This window comes from Platichthys flesus, chromosome 5 (assembly GCF_949316205.1).
Source record: "Platichthys flesus chromosome 5, fPlaFle2.1, whole genome shotgun sequence".
NCBI classification, from domain to species: domain Eukaryota; kingdom Metazoa; phylum Chordata; class Actinopteri; order Pleuronectiformes; family Pleuronectidae; genus Platichthys; species Platichthys flesus.
The window spans coordinates 23,384,676-23,405,086 of NC_084949.1; the positions used below are offsets into that span (position 1 = coordinate 23,384,676).

A 20,411-nucleotide genomic window follows, 5' to 3' on the forward strand; every position below is an offset into this window, starting at 1 on the left:
CTGCTCCCTTTACTGTTTTTGCTAATTGCAAAACATTTTCATGAGTTTCATTTGAGCTTTCCATTTGTTTTGAAACTAGTCTTTTCCCCTCACCCTGTGAATTTAATACAGTTTGTCTCCTGCTGGTTTTACACCAATTTCGCTGCAACCACACTGGAAACGTATGAACATACAATCCCCATAAACTTTGATTTATTTGCACAAAACAACAGAAATGTAAACACTGTGCATTTATAAAATAACTAAATGATTGTCGTGCTTGTTGTATTGCATTGAATTATTATTCATGAACAGTAGTGCATCATTTCAGAGGCTTGAAACAGCACCTTTATTCATTTGATAGAATATCTCAGTGATGTAGAAAGAAAGAGCTGTTGAGATGGAGAAAGCAGCCGAGCAGCCGAAGCATCACATCTTCAAAAGAGATTATAAATAGACGGCGATCACATGACGGGGTGAAGCCTTTACAACCTCACGTAGAATAGTGCCTGAGTTTAACAACGTTTTAATTTGAAACTGCACCGAAATCACGTGGAAGTGAAGCTGAAGAAAAGATGATGAGTGTGAAATTAAAAAAACTAGCCTCTTGAGGACTTTCTTAAATCCTAATCCTGCAAATATTGGAATAAATTTATAAATAAAAGAAAGTTAGATTGTCCCCCAGCCGATCTAAACGATGCTTATTCTAGTCCACTGGGCAAATAACTCACGGCTCCAAACAATCACAGACACACTGACCTGGAGGCCCCGGCCAAAGCCTTAATTATTACAGCACTCGTTCCTCGTGGGGCCAGCTGAACTGTAGCTGTGAGCAAACACACAAACACACTCGAGGAGCGATTTAATTCCCCCCCAAACACACACACACACACACACACACTGAGCGCCCGCCGTTCACAAGACAGGAGGCTAAACCATGGGTCCACAGTCCCAGAGCGAGCTGTTTCCAATCCCAGATGAGATGCTCTATCCTGCACATCTCTTCTCCCGGGGGGGCGCCTCCTCCGAGCCAACTCGTCCATAGATCCTCGCCTTGACATGTGGAGCAGGAGCTGTTGCATTACTATGTGCACATGCATGCTCTTTGTGTTTCCCTGTGTACTCCACATGTGCTGTATATGCAGAAGCACAACGATCTGAGGTCAGCAACCAATGTTCAGGGAGATTAAAACCCCTTAAATTCAATCAAGCTGCACCAAATTGCACACACTCACAGATATCAGTCCCATAAATATCCCTGATGGTTTCCATTAAAAATCCATTATTTGTTATTTTCTAGAGAATGAACGGAAATGTACCCCAGAGAAGTCCCAGGGAAACAGGGGGGAGAACATTCCAACTCCACACAAACCGGGATTCAAACCTGAAACCTTCTTTCTCGGCCCATTCCACCAAATGTTCAGAAAAGAGAACAAACAATCAGTTGTTTTGTGCCATCGCGATCCCAGCCAGCGGAAAGTGGGCGACAACAAACAAAGACTGTGAGACTTCCTACAGACTGTTTGCAAAGTTTCAGCCAAATGCAACTCAGAATCCTGCCGGGCTCTTTTGGTTGTGTCCCGCCCACAGACGCTGCAGCCCACCTTCCCAAGCAGCTGGAGAACTGGAGCGGGTGTTCTGTATCCACGTCTGAGGCTCAGAGTTTCAGGGAGGGGACGAATCTAATACAACTTTTGGATTTCTGCAGATTGTCATGCAGAGGGAGAGATGTGAGAGCGGCTTCATGAGCCGATATGCAAATGCGCTGCTTTTGAGTGTCAACGTGTCAAAGGAAGTCCCGAGTCAGTGGGAGAAAGAAAGAGGAGGAGGTAGGAGAGAAGCTGTTGGTGGGAAGCGACTGTGCAGCTGCTCAGTCTGGAGCCTTCAGAGGAAACACATCAGTGGATGCTCAGTGGAGCCGAGGACACTTCAGCGAGTTACACGGGGAAACAATGAAATTAGCATATGTCCGATGATGAGAGCGGGTAGTGATGTGACGATACAGTTTCTGGATTCTGCCGCTGCACGAAAACACATTTGAACTGCCGCTAATGTCACATCGTTATCGCACAAAGCAAATGAGATGATTACAACACAGACAAATGATCACTTTTTGCTGAAACCTGATGGGATCTAGCAGCTGCACATTTAGCAGCTGCAGATTAAAGCATGTTTCCCACGACTTCTGTATGATCATCATCTTCATCATCTGCTGAAATGAAAAAGGCAGTTTTGATTGTGCTCTTCTAAACACTATTAATGATAAAAAACTATATTTTTCTATCTCCAGTAAAACATATTCCCAATTCAAATGTTGAGAGAGTCACAAATGAAATTTCATAACTTTGGATGTAGGCAGGTTTCGCTGAGTCATCATATCTTAAAAGGTTGATTACATCAAACCAATACAAAAGGGGTGCTAGAAGAATGCAAGTGGTTGAGGTTATGTCTTCATCTGCATTGGTTTGTCTGTTCATTGCAGGATTACTTAAAAGCTACTGGACAAATTATTATTATCAAATGTTACATGGGTCAGAAAAGATCCTCTTGAATTGTGGTTCAAACCAGATGAGAATTCATGGATCTGAATGAAAGGAATCAGGCAGGTTTATCGGTCTGGTATCTATGAGTGTGTGATTTTGTGAAGCTGGATTAAATTGAAGGGGCTATCAGGCCCTGCAGGATGTATCCACTCCACTTAGTGACGTTCTACTTTGTAATAAAACAAAGAGAAAGTGAAAGTATGGAAATGTAATAGTATCTCCCCAAGTACAGGCCCTAACCCTCCCAAGGAGTTCATGGAACAGTAGTTTTTGTGTTTCCTGCCGACCAACAGTTCCTGAAAAACATTAAATCCTAGATGTGGAAACAATCTGCATTACAGTGGATGTGAACCATGAGCGATATGAGCCACAGAGTCTGTTTTTCTTACGTGGTTTAGACTAATGCTACTACTTTCAAAGAGCTGGAACTGTCAGAGGACTCGTTCTGCAAATTGGAGGCACTCGGGATTGGCAGCGAGGCTCAGATCACTGATATCACTGAAAGATTCTTGGATATTACAATCACAGGACATCTGCTGCACTAATGTTCTCCCCGAGGACGCACATGGACGGAATGTTAAGGACCGACGAGTGGGGATGTGTCGGTTACGGAAACTGTTTGGTTTATGGTTTATCCCTTTCATGAGTGAGCTTGAAGCCTGCGATAGGAGAGAAAGCGCAAGTTATATAGTCTACACACGCACATGCACACACACCCACCCACCCACACACACACACACACACACACATGGGTAAACAAACTCATGACAGTGACCTTCAACCAAACACATTCACAGGATCATAATGTGATGTTATGGTTGACAGGTGACCTTTAACCCTCGGACAGTTTATCTGAAACCCTGCAATCTCAGAAAGAGCCTAGCTACACACCCATATAGACAGACACACACACACATACACACACACAGACACACACTTACAGCGACATATCTGCACCAGCGGTACCAACATGCAGTAATTGCCAGTATATTTATGTTTGAAATTTTAACACAACAGCCTACAGCTGAGCATTTCGTACTGGCTGCCAAATCACTGGAGCCACGACTCAATCTATCTTCATATTCAGCGTTAGTATGTGAGTGTGTGTGTTTGTGTGTTTGTGGGTTTATTGCAATTAGCCAAGATAATGTGGTTACTCTGAAGCCTTGGAGCTAAGATTCACACAGTTACCAGTAGACGTTGATTCCTTACAACAACAAAAAAACACACACAGTAGTATTACATGTATGTTTGTAAAGTTCAAATCAATAGATGGACATAAATCGATGATTCTGTTGAAGTCTGATTTGCAAACAATGCATCTTCCGAGACACATTGCTTCAAAAGAATCACACATTACAGAATAATGGCATTGGTTATTGTCTTTAGATTTGCTCTTCAAAATAGCACACACATGCAACACTCACAGACACACACACACACACACATAGAAACGCACACAGGCCGAGTGCTCCACATTCCTGTGAGTGAATGTAAAAGAAAACACACGCAGCCCCGTACAGCATAAGCCTCTTACAATGTAATTAACAAACAAACAGCACTCCAGAATAGAATATGATGATGTGGCACATTTCTCGAATGTTCCTTTCAAACACAAAGCAAACCGCGTGCCGTTTGATAAATAAGCCTAATAAAATAAATAAATAAATAAACACAGGGCGCGCTGATAAACAGAAACCGCTGCGATTCTGTGGCGGAATCTGAAAACATTTTTTGTGTGATCGTCGCTGAACTCGTCTGTCAAAGGGAAACAGTGTAATCTGAAAATGAGCTTTTGTTGTGTAGCTGGAGGCTGAGATGTGTAAACTCTGCGTTTGTGGGGCAAACATGCAACAGACTATTGGGCCGGGGGGGGGGGGGGGGGGGTTGTGTGGCTGTCGTCCTCACGAAGAGTCATGATGTGTCTCTTCTTGTGTTTTCAAGTTTAGTTCTCAAGAACTGCTGTGCATCCCTTTCACATTCATAACTTCTATAAAAGTTTCACAATTTACATAATTTAACCAATTGTCATTATATACCGTATATGAACTTCACATATTGTAAACTACTCCTTAATTTAGAGCTAGTGGGGAGCCCATTGTGAAATCAGAGGAGTGAGTTATACTGTCTCTGTGCTCTTACAGTATAAATATCCGATTTAATATGTTAAGAGACAAGACAGATGGAAAATAGAGATGGTTTGCAATGAACAGACATGCTACAGCTACATGAATATACTGATATTGATGTAAATTAAGCCTATGAAGACTTTCAGAATCACTGCAGAGAGGAAAGAATACTATATCCTTTTGACAGACAGAACAAAGTATTAATACACGATGTTTCTTAACTTAACAGGTAACGATGAACGGACGGTGACTTTACTTTGTTTTTTTTGGATTTTACAGAACTGACTCATGATCAAACGACTAAATTAGGCCACAAAACAGTGTAATGCAATAGTTAACAGTAAGTAGTCAGGCACGTTTCATGTTGCAGTTTTTAAAAATATATCTTATTAAAAACATGTCATGTGGAATTAGAGCTCTGCTTTATCTTTTTATCATCTTTTAATCAGTCTGCATCACTTAGGAATTTCAAATATAAGCTCAGGATCTGTCTGGTGTGTGTTTGCATGTGCACACAATAAATAACAAGTAAACTAACACACACCTACTTTTACTGTATCGTTGATTCTAATTTAATTATTTCTTTATCTCTGTCGTTTGTCTTATGTTTCGCTTTTGGACTCTTGCATGATTTCTGTATTTGTGAACAATTCTTACTGAGGTGAGATTTCTACCATTTCTCTAAACTCACCTGAACATTCTTCTTCTTTTTGTTTTAAATCTTTGTTATTGTGAAGCCGTTGTTTTGTCTTATTGCGCGAATAAATCACATCAAATCAAAAAGGTGGAACTTAATTTGAGTGCACCACAGAGCTCCTCAGCTAGAGGCTAATAAAAGAGAAACCCTTTTAGTATTGACACGCTGGAAAATGCTTGATTATATGAGATAAGATATCAGAAAATAAATATTTTCTGGAGCGAGACTGACTCTAAATTGAAGCTGCACGCATTAGCAATCATTAGAATAACTTACACTCATCCTGAACTTAAGAGTTTAGCCTTTACTTCTCCTCAGAGAATTGAGCGCATCATACTCTCTGTGTCTGCTTTTTAATTTCCAATGTTTAAATCCATAGAGAGAAAGGTGGTAGTCAGGACTTCCCTAATATTATTTAATGAGATTCTGTGTTTCTCTACGTATGTGTGTGTAAGGTGTGTGTATGTGGGGGTGGGGGGGGGGGGGGTATGGGGGAGTAGCCGCAGGTAAACCTCAGGGGGGGAGTAACAGAAAAGCCACTGTAAGCTAAAAGAAAAGTTTCCCTATACGTTGTTAAAACGCTTAGCCAGGGGTTTAACCGGGGGAAAATTATTCCCAATGAGGCCAGTGAGGTAACTGAGGGGAGAACCATTAAATATCAACAAGTTCTCTCCTCAAAGCTTATGAGAAACACAGAAAAACGTGAATATCATGACGCGTTTTGGCATCAAGGCTACATGTGGATGGGTTTCCGTGTCCATTTCCCTGTGAGATCAAATCTTATTCTGGGACCAAGTGCAGACAGGTTAAAAAAAGAAGCTTGCAGATAATCAGACAGCTACATGAAATCGATTCAAGCTCAAAAACCAGAGCGGTTAACTGGAGGCACACATTCAACTTCATGTCAGGGAACTGGTGTAACTGGCTGCTACACACTGACGGGGCTGATGGGGGAACTGGGAACATGAAGAGCAGACAAAATGGGAGTCTGGCTGTTCAAGTGGTGATGGTTTTCATTGACAGGATCCAGAGGCAGATGAGGCTCAAGAACTTTTAGGAGGGAGTTTCGGGAAAACTTGAAGGAGGAAGTGATGAAGAGGATTAAAGCCGAATAAAATGATCTGATGAGATGAAAACCTTTCTGTGTCAAATTAAAGCAAAATGGTTACACCCAAAGTTGTTGGTTAGTTCTTCTATGGAGACGAGGACTAAACACTTTCAATCACGTCATGGCTTGACTTTTCTTTGCATTCATGCGTATGGAAAAAACAACATCTATGGCACCATCGGCTGGAATTGTTCTGGGGGGAAGCTTCCAGTTAGAGATTAATCTCTGGGTTTTGGAGGTAGCGTCCGGTCGTGTCTGTTGGAAGGAGCCTGACATGCTGATAATTGGACATTTATCCCACTTCCCCGCTTTACCTCTTATGATTCTAGAGTTTGTTGAAGAGTGTCACTTATGCCCCTGTTCAACATGTGGAGAACGCAGAATCTTGACAGGCCTGACACGACTCATTGAAGCTGCTGAAGTCGTTGTTTAACACACATTCAATTGACTCTATTGTAGTTTGAGCATAAGACGCTATTGGATTGAAATGAGCAGCAACATGGATCCAACCCCAACCTCCCATGTGCTGCATCATTTGCATAAAGTGACGTTTGAGAGCTGCAAGGGAGAGAGAGAGAGAGAGAGAGAGAGAGAGAGAGAGAGAGAGAGAGAGAGAGAGAGAGAGAGAGAAAGAGAAAGAGAGAGAGAGAGAGAAAGAGAGAGAGAGAGAGAGAGAGAGAGCGCAGACAGAGACGTATGCATGGCCACATTCATGCAGATGCACACACACACACACAAACACATGCACAAACTCACACACAAACTCACACTAAGCTTGTCTATTGTTGCCTGAGGCTACATTTTTTTGGTGCAGGGAGAGAAGCGATTCCACGGGACGAGCTCGGGAGGAGAAGCCCTCGAGGCCGATGCTCTCATATCACAACCTCATATCTCCTGCGCTGTGTGAGAGGCATTGAAGGCCTCACGTGAAATTCTAGTGTAGTATGATTTCCGTGTAACTTTAATCCTGTAAAATTATGAACTAAAACACTTATTTTTGGGGGGTTGTTTCAATATCCGTCCCGCGGCCTGTTGCTCCCTCTCCTCTGTTTACGTAACGCAGTCCTGCAGCTCTTGTTAACATCGGAGGCCATTAAATGGGTTCATTTACAACAGACACTGCTTAAATCGAAGCGATGAATCAATGCCACAGACACACACATAAACCCTCACGTGCATAAACAGATACGGGGTCTTGAGGGAAGGGTTAAAGTGCCGGTGAGTTATGGCAGCCATTAGGTTTGCACCCAGAGCGTCTCTTGCATATTGGTTTCTGCTGCTTTCCATGAACCCGCTCATCCTTCCCCTCGACCGCTCTTTACACAGCAGACGCCTCAAAAAACACTATAAACAAATGGATTTGATTAACAAGCACATGTGAGGGTTGTGTTTCGAACTTAAAGACCATAATGCAGACGATGACATGGAGAGAAAACATGCAGGCTTTTGTCACCTTGGAGGTAAACTATAAAAAAGCAATCATCTCCAGATGTTACGGACGTTATATCCCAGTATATTTCATGACAGATTCAATCAGCAAGTGCTTCAACATGTAGGATGTTATGAAGACGATCACTGGATCGTAATGTGAAACATCTCACCAGATGGTTTGAACTCCACTGCTACTAACGGAGACAGTTGCTTGTATGTGGAGAAGGAAGGTGGGAGGATCTGAGAGAGAACCTCAGGTCGATCTGTACGTCTGCAAACCCACGTGTGACTGAGAGAGAGACGTGTGTAGTGTCAGATAACATGTCTGTGAAGAGGCTCAGAGATCCAGGTGGGATTTCCCAAGCGTTAATTCAAAGGCAGCGGTTTTCATGACCCACATAAAGGTTGGAAAGATGAATTGAAATTGATGATCACCAGGGTGGAAAGTATAGGAAAAATATGTGAATATGTGTACTTACAAAATGTGTAGAAGTAAAACAGTTCCTTATAACGATGGGTCACAAACATATAGATTGTTCTAAAGATGGACGACGTGTCTACTCTTCCTCCCATTATCCAGAAATGAAGCCAAAATGTCTTGTATACGAGTGCCGCCATCTTGTTTTAATGACGTCCCCTCGAAACACGAGCTCAACCTTCAGTAAATAAGACCAAGAAAAGAGACTTTGGTATTAGGGTGTCTTAGACTTAGCTGGAGATCTTCGTTTCTTGTCGTTTCTTGTCGTTTCTAATTTCTCTCTCCTGTTACAGCCAAAGAACTCAGTTTAATCCCTCCACATGCCGAAGTGTCCTTGGGCAAGATACTGAACCGCAGAGTACCGGCAGTGTATGAATGATGCGTGATAGTGTATAAGTACTGTATGAATGTGTATGCGTACATATCCCACTATTATTATATTGTATAAATTCATATCAACATTGTGGCACATGAGTTTGATCCATGAGGGACACATTCATATGGAACAGCTGTTTGCAGAGACTCCAGCCTGCACAGCAGTTTTATACAATTCACCATTAAACCTCTCAAATAAAAGTTAACTCCCAGTATCTGCACAAACTGGACATTCACACCAGCTCCCTTGACAAACTGGAAATATACCTAACCCTGCAAACAACAACTTGTCGATGTTTAAATTAGATCAAATCAGAGCATATCTGAAGCTGTAATACTGAGGGAATAAGATTCAGAAATTTGACAGAATAATAGTTTAAAAAGACAACACACCATAGAGTCTGCTCTTGTCAGGAGCCTGGGTGTGAATTAATTGTTCCTGCGGTGTCGGAGCAATTAGAAAAGCGAGTTCACACGTCACATATAGACCAATTAATTTTACAATCAGCTCTAAATAGCAGCTTCTTGTCAACTCGTCAAATGTAAACCCTTTTTTACTTGGGAGTATAATTATCTCTCACAAGCACCTGACACCACTTTTGAGTCATTATAGATGAACGTGGATCAGTTTGAAAGGATCTGTCCCACCTGATCCTTTTTCCTTTAGTCGTTGTCAATGTGCAAATATGAGAAGCAGGTCATGTTCAAAAACTCAAACCACGTAAATACAACAAATGTTTGTTCCATTCTAAACTCTTCACTACATTTTCACATCTGATCTTTCCCTCTAGTTTAATCATTTTATACTCTTTTATTTGATCTTCTTTATATTTCTTTAATCTTACTTTTAGCCTTGTGACTGTGTTTTTCAAAAGGTGCTTTATAAACAACGGTTATTATTATTAATTATTATTTGAATGCATTGCGTTACATGTTCACACTGTAATTTATAGATTTTTAAAGTAATAAACACATTAATACCTCAAGTATATTTATAAGCAAGTAGCTACTTACTTTTACTCAAGTAGAAAAGTTAATGTGGTCATTTTCCTTGGGTTCTTTTTTGTTAAATTAATTTGTACTTTGACTAAAGCCAATTTATTTGAATATTAATGAGGAGATAAAGCTAGAAACCCTGGCTCTGTCCAAAGGGACCAAAATCCACCCACTCTGAATCTCACCCATCAGCTTTACATTTGTAGAAAAACTGAGGTGGAAATTTGTCGATTTGCTCTTTTTTTATTATTATTTATTTATTATTATTTCTCCGGTGGTCGTCTGCCAACTGCCAAGAGGAAGTCCATCAAGGCAAGGCCAGCTACACCCCCGCTGTTCTGAACCTTTATGTTCCATTAAGTTTTCTAACTGCTGCTCTCAGCCACTTGGTGTCAGTCGGTTAATTTCCAAAATGTCAAACTGCTCCTTTAACTGCAGGAAGTTACACGATCAGCAGTTTATGATGGACACACACATACACGCACATGCAGACACACGCACAGACACACACACACACACACAGGAACATGCACACATCCTCCGGTGAATATGTATGAGAGTTCATGCTTCCTAGTGTGATGACAGACTGTTCAAACCCCTTTGATCTGTATGCCTACTCCAATACCCCCCCCCCCCCCCCCCCCCCCACACACACACACACATATGCACATGCACACACAAACACGCTGTCCCTTTGAACCCCGGCCAAGATGGTGGTTGGTCAGGAGCACACAGTGTCAAAACAGGACAGGAAATGGAGCCGATCTGGTTGATGGCATCAACAATCTCCTGTTTAGACGTTAGAGAGAGAGAGAGAGAGAGAGAGAGAGAGAGAGAGAGAGAGAGAGAGAGAGAGAGAGAGACAGAGAGAGAGAGAGACGTGGAGGACAAATAACAGCTGAGGAGAGTGAGAGTGTGATGTCAGTCCAGTCTTTCTAGTTCAGTTCCTGAGATTCTTTTGTTGAGGGTTGACAGTTAATGCAGCTAAGTATATTTTGCGCCTATATGCTCCTGTGTGTGTGTGTGTGTGCGTGTGTGTGTGATTTAGCTGCGTTCCCGTGCACACCACAGCTAGTGTTTGTGTACTTTTTACTTGAGTGTGTCTGTTGAATAGGCTTCTTGTCATTGACCTAAAAACAGTGTGAGAGCCTGCCAGTGTCGTTTAAATCCTCTTTTCTTCTCCATTCCCCCGGTCTCTGTCTTCTAGTCGCCGCGCACACTCATCCGTGTGTGCATATGCGCGTGTTTCACGGCTTGTGTGTGTGTGTGTGTGTGTATGTGTGCACGCGTCAGTTGCTGTCTCTATTTAAACATCATACAGACTCACAAATGGCGTTCCTGCCAACGGAGATGAGAGCGCCCTCTTCACAAAGACTCTTACTCTCCCACTCGTTCTCTCTCCCACTCTCCTCCCTCAGTCCCTCCTTTTTATACTTTGAGGCACCCACGGGATATCATTAGTCTTATTACCGTACTGAGATAACTGAGTGCGTGTGCGCGTGCGTGAGCGCAAGGCACATACGTGTGCGCGTGTGAAAAGCATGATAGAGTTGGTGAGATGCTGCGAGTCCAAACCCAGCCCGAAGCGCTGGGTGTAATTACCGACTAAGACCGACTACAGTTGCTGCTTTCATGATTTCAACTGTCACTGCCCCCCCCCCCTTCTTCTTTCTCTCCTCCACCAACAGCGATTGTACCTTACATGTGTGTACGTGTTCGTTTGCATTGTTTTGGACTCTATGAGAAAAGGTAGAGTGAGGTTGTGCTTGTGTGTGTGTGTGTGTGTTTGCGTATGTGTGTGTGTGTCTGTGTGTGTGTGTGTGAGCCTCTAGAAAGGCCGACCGACGTTGCATCAGCACATCTCTCCTCCAGGGTTGAGGGTTAAGCATAATTACTGATGCTGCTTTCATGTTTTCATCTCGCCTCGGCTCGTCTTCACCGCCACCGCTGGCCTTTTCGTTCTGTATCAAAGGAGACTTTGGTCCTCCGGGGCTGCAGACCCAGACACACTTTGACTCAGATTAGCACACACACACACACACACACAAACACACACACACAAACAAACACACACAGACACACACATTCATCTGGATTTTATTTGGTGATTTGCGTCAGTAAGCTTTTCAGATGTTGTCATTTCAATCTTGCAGACACACATTACTTCCTAATAGCGTATTCATTTTGACCTATGACCACTTTCCCAACTAAGTTCTGGCTGTATAGGTAAAAATTGACGACGCCTCTTCTCAATATCCACAAGTGAGTCCCACATATCCCAGAAAGGAAGGCGGCCATCTTGCACATAGTCTCACTGATATACCTGTTCAACCAATCCTGAGTCAATCTCAGCTGTCAATCATCATGTTTCACTTTCTTTTTAAATAATTAATTAAAACCAAATTTACTGGAAAAACAAGAGAAACACAACAGTGTGGCCAGAACTACAGTAAAATGACAGAACTCATCTATGAGGAGACATTTTTAGTTGGTCCATGTCCCATCCACTGACCCGGAGGAGGTGGGGTTCATCACTTTCACAGCAGCCTGACAATAGGTCCGAATGCTTTGACTTCCCTTGTGGGGAGTTGTCATGTCATCTGTCTTAACACCCAGTGTCTGGTTTGTCGTTTATTTTCAGGGTAATGAATCATCTTTAATGTTTTAACTGTATATCCTGAATTAAATTATTGATTTTACTATGAGATTACGCATAGTCTTTAATGACTGCCGTAAATACAGAAGGTGATCTGATAAAGTCATTATAATTTTGTTATAATGGTCCTGGCTTCTCATTTTTTTCTGGCATATTTCTTTGGCTGTAAATAGCTAGCAACAGTATTTCCACAACTTGTTGGGAAATGATCCACTTAGTCTTTTAAATGTTTTCATGTTGACTTGAGAATCACGTTCTAAGGATCTTTAATACGAACTCGATGGCTCCATCGGTCAGATGATGTCACGGTAAAAACCACATGTCCCATAAAACAAAGTTATCATCTTCCCAGTTGATGATCCCAACAAACAGTATTGTTCTTGAATTCCAGTGTTATTGAATATTATTTGTAGGATAAAGTTCTTGTCATATGATGCTTGTGCCATTTTCAAATAATACATTTGGACTCTAACCATCACGAGAGAAGAAGCCTTTGAGGAGGAGTAACTGATGTGTTTGTACCAGGGTCTCATGTGATATTGATCGTGGTGAACACGGAGCAGTTTTCCAGATGAAGAACAGGACGGAGACGCTAACGTTGCTCTGAACCAGGGAGCTGCCGTCAGGGTTCAAACACGGGACAAATATATTTTTACATGTGTGATGTAAAAGAAGAGGCCCCTCGGGACGATTGTCATTTTTCACCATCAGTCAGGACACACAGATTTTAAGTGGCTGATGTTAAAAATCATTTGTGATCGTAACATTAACCACAAATAATGAACAGAGACTGTTTCATTTGTTGAAGTTGAATATTGATCATGTTATGGTCAAATATTCCAAATATATTAGTTACAATCATTGTGTACTTTAACCAGACTTAATATTAATGCAGGCATAACAAAATGTTATAAAATCATATTTATTGGGGTTTATAAGAGGCTAAATATTTTAGTTGAAGCACCAGATTTAGTCTATGAGCCACTGTTTACCCACACAGAGGGAAAAGTGCAAACCCAGTTCATATGCTGGTTCCATATCCTAAAATGTGTCAGTCGATGATGCTGTCTTTAACTTTGGAAATATTTCTTGGTTCCTATACTATATTTAAATAGCTGGACATGCTACTGATTACAACTAAACCTGTGCTGGAGCAGTAACAACTCACCGTTTGATCCACTCAGTTTACTTTAGTTCTTGTTCTCCGTTTTGTAAAAAAACACATGCTGGGAAATCAATGAGTTTTCTCTCAAGTCTGATGCTCATATCTATTGGATTTGATCAAAACACAAAACTGCAACATGGTTTTATCTTTATACAGTGCAGCTCTATGCTTTAGCTTAAAGGATCAGTGTACAAGATATAGTGGCACCTAGTGATGAAGCTGTGTAATCCAACCAACTGAATACGCCCTCCCCTTGGAAACGTGCAGGTTACATAACATAACATTGTTCATTCAGGGCTACTAGTAACTTGCATTTCAAATTTCAAGTGATAACACATTGATGAAACCTCAACTATGAATGTTATCATCGATTTCTGTACAAAAGATTCACCTAAATCCTGTTAAATCTGATAAAACATGTGATCCACACACGTGAAGGTGACTTTCCCAGTGATGGTGTAGTGACAGAGGTCAGAGGAACCCTCCAGCACCTGAGAGACTGTCTCTCACCTCCACCCTCCTCTCCTCTGTCAATCATCTCTGACCCGTCCATCTGTCTGCTTCACTCTCTCTCTTCTGGCATGACGGTGCTGATGGTTGTAATGGTGCAGCATGTGTTTGTCTGGATCTTACCAGTGGAGAAAGGGAATACTCCCTGTGTAGACGATGATGAAGCACATGTGATGATGTAATGGAAGAAATCATACTGTCATTGTTGGCCTAACCCTAACCCATTTTAAATAGCTGACAATATCTATTTTATTATGTGTTGATACCGACAAACATTCAGGATGTTTTCATAGTTTGGGGAGAATGCTGTATTAATTATATTAATTCCTTTTACCACATTTATAAACAAGGTTTTAAATATATGGGCAGAATTGTTGATATGCCAACCTAGTTTTTACTTTTTTGTGTTATTGCTTCTATTCATTCTTCTTGACACTTAATGTGTACTGCCTTTTTTATTGGAGGAACTCTGTTCAGTTGTCACAGTGAAGAAGTACTGAAAGTAAATACAAATTGTATTTATACTTGGAATCAATAAATACGTAATATTTCAGTAATTACTGTATGTACAATATATAGTAAGGCTTTGGTTGTAAAACAAATCATCTCTTTTTTGTATTCATGTGCTTAAATAATACATACATGTGCATGTAGTAATTACTTGTCCACACAGATTTAGGACATACAAGTTATATAGTGAACATTCCATATAATGTTCACACGTTGTTGTTTGTTAAAAATGTACGAGACACACACAAAAGTACAAAGTACACTATAATTGATATGGGTTATGGATGTCACAGCTGACATCCATACGGGAGTGTGGTGTTTTTGTTGGCTACACTTCACTGTTGTAAGACAGTGTTCACTCACAACTAATCAAAATTACAGTGTGTTGAAATGATAGTAGGCCTGCAGTAAGGTCGTTGGGATGTTTAATTAATGACACGCACACAAGCAAGTGAACGCGCACACATACAGACAAACGCACACACACACCCCATTACACTTCTATCTTACTGATGACACTGATTGGAATGATGCATCCACTTATCCTTCCCTTAACCATCACAGCTAAATGCATGACCCTTATCTTAACCCCAACCTAAACCCAATTCTTTAACCTTTAAACCAAGTCCCTTTAACAGCCCTCTGAAAGAATGAGTACTGACCAAAATGTCCAGGCTCATCAAGGGCTTTGCTCACAATGGTCCAAATACACACACACACACACACACACATGCACAGGCGATGGTCGGGTCAATGACCTCTGAGAGAAGCATTATAGCACCTTTGTGGATCCATCTCTCTTTGCCATGATCTCTTTGATCTTTGTTTTTCCTGTTCCAGTAGGAAACTGGCCGACGGTGGTGAGACACCATGATGTGATGTCACAGCTCATCCAACATGTTTGAGCTGCAGAATATCCTGAAGGTTTTTCTTTTTAAACAATCTGAGACATCAACAACGTCTGTCAGCCGTCCAGATTCAACCCTTTGCTGTGATGTGCAGAAGGAGATAACATCTGCATTTACAATAAACCACCATGAACAGCCCATGTGCAGGCCTCTCTTTTTATACACTGGGTCTGGTTGTGTAGTGTCTGCAGTGTCTACACAATGTGTGACTTTCAGCTGATACGACAATTTCCTGCTTATTTTCCAGGTGTTGTTTAAAAAGAAAGTGTGACAGCAAAACATTAAATCAACACCAGGGGTGCTAGTCATTGGTCTACAAGGGAATACATTATATCTTAACTTTTGATTCTAGACGGATTCTTATTCTGTCTTTTGTAAGTGGAAATCTACTTTTTTACAAATAACAGCAGATTGTTGTTTTAAACAGTCTGATTGTATTTAAGAAATGTGGTTTAATACTTCTCTGGACATTTCATTATCTCCCTGGATGTTGGGTCACATTCCTGAAGTCAATCCTTAACAGGAAACCTATGTATGGAAGTTGGGTTGTGTACTAAACGGTGGTCATATGAATATTTATAAGATTAAAAGCGACAGTTGGAGATTTCCAGTGTGTGTCGGGTTCGTTTCGATTCAATTAGACCTTTAAAAGGAGCCTTGTGAATTGATTAGCATGTCTGTTAGCCGATGGATGTATTGAGTTGGGATAGTGGAGAATCAACACATTGATGTAATGATAGAATCGCTGCTTCTCTCATCAAGCCACCTTGACACAGTCACAGAAACACTAAACAGCACACAATGAGTGTAAGAGTATCACAGATTATATGAAAATTAACTGTTCTCTTTTCAGATTTGCTCTTTTAATTATACAAAGAAGCAAACTTGATTAATACCTGCAGTCAGGGTCAGAGTAGCTATAAAAGATATTTTAAATAACTAATGTATTGAATGATAAATGTAATACAATGTGAAAATGTAAACGTGAAGAAATGACAGAGGATAAGCGTCTACATTTTAAGAATTAAATGAAATTTCAAACCACAAAATTCCATAACTTTCAATGTAACATGACGAACAGTTTTCAGTTTACACAATAAGCAGAAATGGAGAGACTTGTCATTTATCTGAATATCTGCTACAGGCCAATGGAGGAAAGAACCTTCAACACTCGCTCTCCTTTAAACTCTGTGTTTGGTCTCCACCAGTCGCTGAGGGAGAAACCAGTTGCTGTATTTGTCCCTTGCAACTGGAAATGAGGTTCCATTAGAGCAGGTGGAGTAAATCCGTGACCTGTGAAACCGAAACAATAACATGATAAAAAACTGTGTAGAGTTGTACAGTGATAATTTCCATTTTTTAAAAAGCCACTAAAACTGTCTTCAGTAGCCATAAGGTTGTGACCCACTTCGACCAGTAAGGGCACTATGGCACCACCGCAAAGTAGAGAATGGTCTCTCATCTAGTTGACTTTAAAAACTGCACAATAATAATAATCATGATTCAGGTCAAAGGTCGTCTGTAGCAAATGCAAATATAGTTTTTCACGGACACTATAGCGTGGTGAGTCTGGTTCTCTTCTACTTTATTCTATTCTTTCTTTAGTGACTTGCAGGCAGACGGATTACTGGGAATTTACGGTATCTCTGTGATGTTCTGTTCTTTTTTTCCCTCTCTGACCTCGTCTGCCTCTTATCCCCCTAATTCCTAATTACTCCATCATGCATGAGGGTCACCGGGATATGGCCCACTCCAAAGTCGGCCATCACCTACGGCCATATAGCAGCAGATTATATATAGTCTCCGTATTCACTAACGTGTCGGATGATGTAAACCAGACAGCATACAACCTTGGATTGACGCTAACTGAGAAGCAAAGGGCAGTTAATGTGCACGACCCTGAACAGGAGCACACGTGGAAATTGTTCTTTTCATGTGTCATGTCAGTGTGTGTGTGCACGTGTGTGTGTCTGTCTGTTCCCTGCACTAAAGAGGCGGTTAATCTGACCATGTCTGCTGGCAGAACATCAGGTTGCCCCATAGTGCATTTAGGCAAACGGCCAAACTCCAATAACATCGCTCTGCTCATCCTGGTAAGCTGCTGTGGCTCCAGGAGACCAGATACACGGACGGACGGATGCTTCACTAATCCGGAGGAAACTGTAGGCTTCCACTATAGCTTCAATCACAGAGAAATTATGGAGGAAAAGTAAAAGGTTGTGCAAATTATCAGTAATATATAAGAAGAAATGTCAATGAGTCAAATGAAACCTAAACTATGTATCTGAATAACCTTTGCAATTCGTCTGGCACCTTTTAACACTTTGGGTTTTATTTTGTAATGCCAGTTTAGCTTTTTATCTTTCATGCGTTATATCTTTTTAAGTGTTTTCAGGGGCAGGCGCAATTTTCAACTCACTTCTATTCTGCATTATTAATCTGCTCCTCACACGATACGTCCTTGTGAACTGTGTTTTGTTGATTGTTGCACAATGTGCTGTTCTGCAGCTGCTGCAGCACTTTGGCCTGAGAACATTTTTCCCCATTTGATTCGATTTGAATAATCAATAAAAGGCTAAAACTTAATGGAGAAAAATGTAACCTTAAATCCGAACAAGTGTGTTTTTATGGAGGCTGTGGAAGGAGTCAAGAAACTGGCATTTGCTAAACCTACAAAATCTTAATAAACCATGAAACACATCCACCAGCTCTGTGGAACAACCAGAAACAACCCAGTGTTTCCTTAACGCACATGTGCTGGAGGCTGAACTCCAGTTTGGTCAAGAACTTTCCCCACTGACATGTGTGTGATAGTACATGATAGGAGAGCACTTATCAGGCCATCTCGCTTGCCAAGTGGGAAAGTGTCTCATGTAAATGACGCCTGGAGTGCGATGCAACCCTCTCTCCTCCACCGGAGCAGCTGGCTGGCGATCGCTCCAGTTCAGAGGAGAGGCGACGGATTGAGGCTGATTGAGGTGCACGCATAGAAAGAGAGAGGGAGAGAGAGAGAGAGAGAGAGGGAGGGAGAGAGAGAGAGAGAGAGAGAGAGGCACTGAAATACAGAGAAATAATCACCCTCTGTTCTACTGTGTGTGTATGAAAGAGAGAGAGAGAGAGAGAGAGAGGGAGAGAGAGGGAGGGAGAGAGAGAGAGGGAGAGAGAGAGAGAGAGAGAGAGAGAGAGAGAGAGAGAGAGAGAGAGGAGGGGGAGTGGAGCCTGACGCAGTGTGAGAGGCAGAAACTGAGAGGAGAGAGACAGAGGCGAGGAGGCAGCGCATCACATCAGGCGCCGCTTTGCATCTCAAAATCTGTGAGTCCTCCTGCTGCACCGCGGACACCAGCCAGTCACTACGCGGCCACTGCTCCGCACAGACACCGCAGAGAAGGAGGAGGAGGAGGAGGAGACACACTAACAAGAAAACACACACAACCACAACCACACGCACACACGCATCTATAGGCACCGAGCGGAGCGTGCTGCTGAGGAGACCGACCGGAGGAGCGAGGCGCAGGGGGAGCGGAGCTGCATCTTCCTGCACGTTGGCACCAGGACCAGGTAAAGTGCAAAACACAATGTCCAGATTGCGCCACGCACAGTTTGGGCTTCATCTCGACTCGCATTGCGCAGATAACTTTGATTTATGTGCATTCCTGCGGATCTGAAATCAACCATCCGCGCGCGTGTGTGTGTTTGAGTGTGTGTGTCTGAGTGTGTGTGTGTGTGTGCAGGCGTGATGGATGGGGGGGGGGATTCTGCTCTTTGGCTTTTTCTCATGATACCCCGCTTGTCTTATCTCCATCCCTGGGTGTCCCATGATGATGCAGACGCGCAGATCCGTGATTTACATTATCCGGCCCCTGGTGTGCGGCGCGTAAACGTCCCGTGTGTCTACGTGCGAACCAGTGCCACTCCGAGCCTGGTCAGCATTCAAACACATGTCTGACACGCATCTAGCCTGGTTAGTCAGAGCGAGCTGAGTGGTTTTGTCCCGGGACAGGCTGCGTTTCCACAGTGAGTCACGGTCACGGTTTGAACCCGCAGCGCAGCGCAGTCCAGCGGGCTGAGCGTTCAGCACCATGGACAGCGGCTCCACTCGCTCCTGTCTGTTCTTCTCAGTCTGTTTCTACATCTGTAGAAGTCAGGGAGGTGAAACTTCAACACTTCATATCCCAGGAGAAAGATGTATTCCCTGATGGATTTCAGTGGAACCATGTACAGCTTGCGGCATGTCAGTATTCTCAGTGAGAACCTCGATATATTGTTGTGCTTGATGTAGAAAGGTGACAAATTTAAAGGTACCTCCAAGGATTGTTTTATTGTCCTATAGTTGGACCATTGAAACAAATATGTTCATCGTTGAAAAAGCAGAAGCCCCTAACTCTGGGTCCTATACCATCTGCGTGACATGATTTACCTTTCATGAGACACCATCAGGGTTTATTTTTGAAACATTCACAGCTTATGTAGATCAACCTCATGTTAAAATCAATCAGTCAATCAATCAATCAATCAATCAATCAATCAGATTTTATACGCAAGTCCATATTCACAAATCACACATTTCTCTCATAGGGGTTAACAAGGTGCGACCTCCTCTGTTCTTCAGCCTCAACAAGAGTGAGAAGGAACTGCACCAAAATAACAACTATTAACACGGGAATAACATGTTCTGTTGATAATTAATTAATGTTTTAATTAGTGGAGTGAAACTTGTTAAGGAAAGATGTGAGTAAATGACTATAGAAAGATAATGAATAAAGATGTATCCATATAGGACACAAGGGAAAACACCACATAATTTTAATTAGAGTTATGTTAATATATTATGCCTTATGTCACAGTCAGTTGATCCTATATGGGAGAATTTGGAGAGATGTATGTGTGTTCGCTCTTCACCATCATCAAAACTACAAAGGAGGGGAT

At 42.0% G+C, this 20,411-nt stretch overlaps 1 protein-coding gene across 1 annotated transcript in view; it reads left to right on the forward strand.

The window, feature by feature from the left end:
- Positions 1–18,858: 18,858 nt before the first annotated feature.
- Positions 18,859–20,411, forward strand: part of LOC133953185 (protein ELFN1-like) — a 92,511-nt gene continuing 90,958 nt past the window's right edge. The window contains exon 1 of the mRNA XM_062386982.1: positions 18,859–19,043. The gene's annotated coding sequence lies outside the window, so the exon portion shown is untranslated. The remainder of the gene's footprint in view (positions 19,044–20,411) is intronic.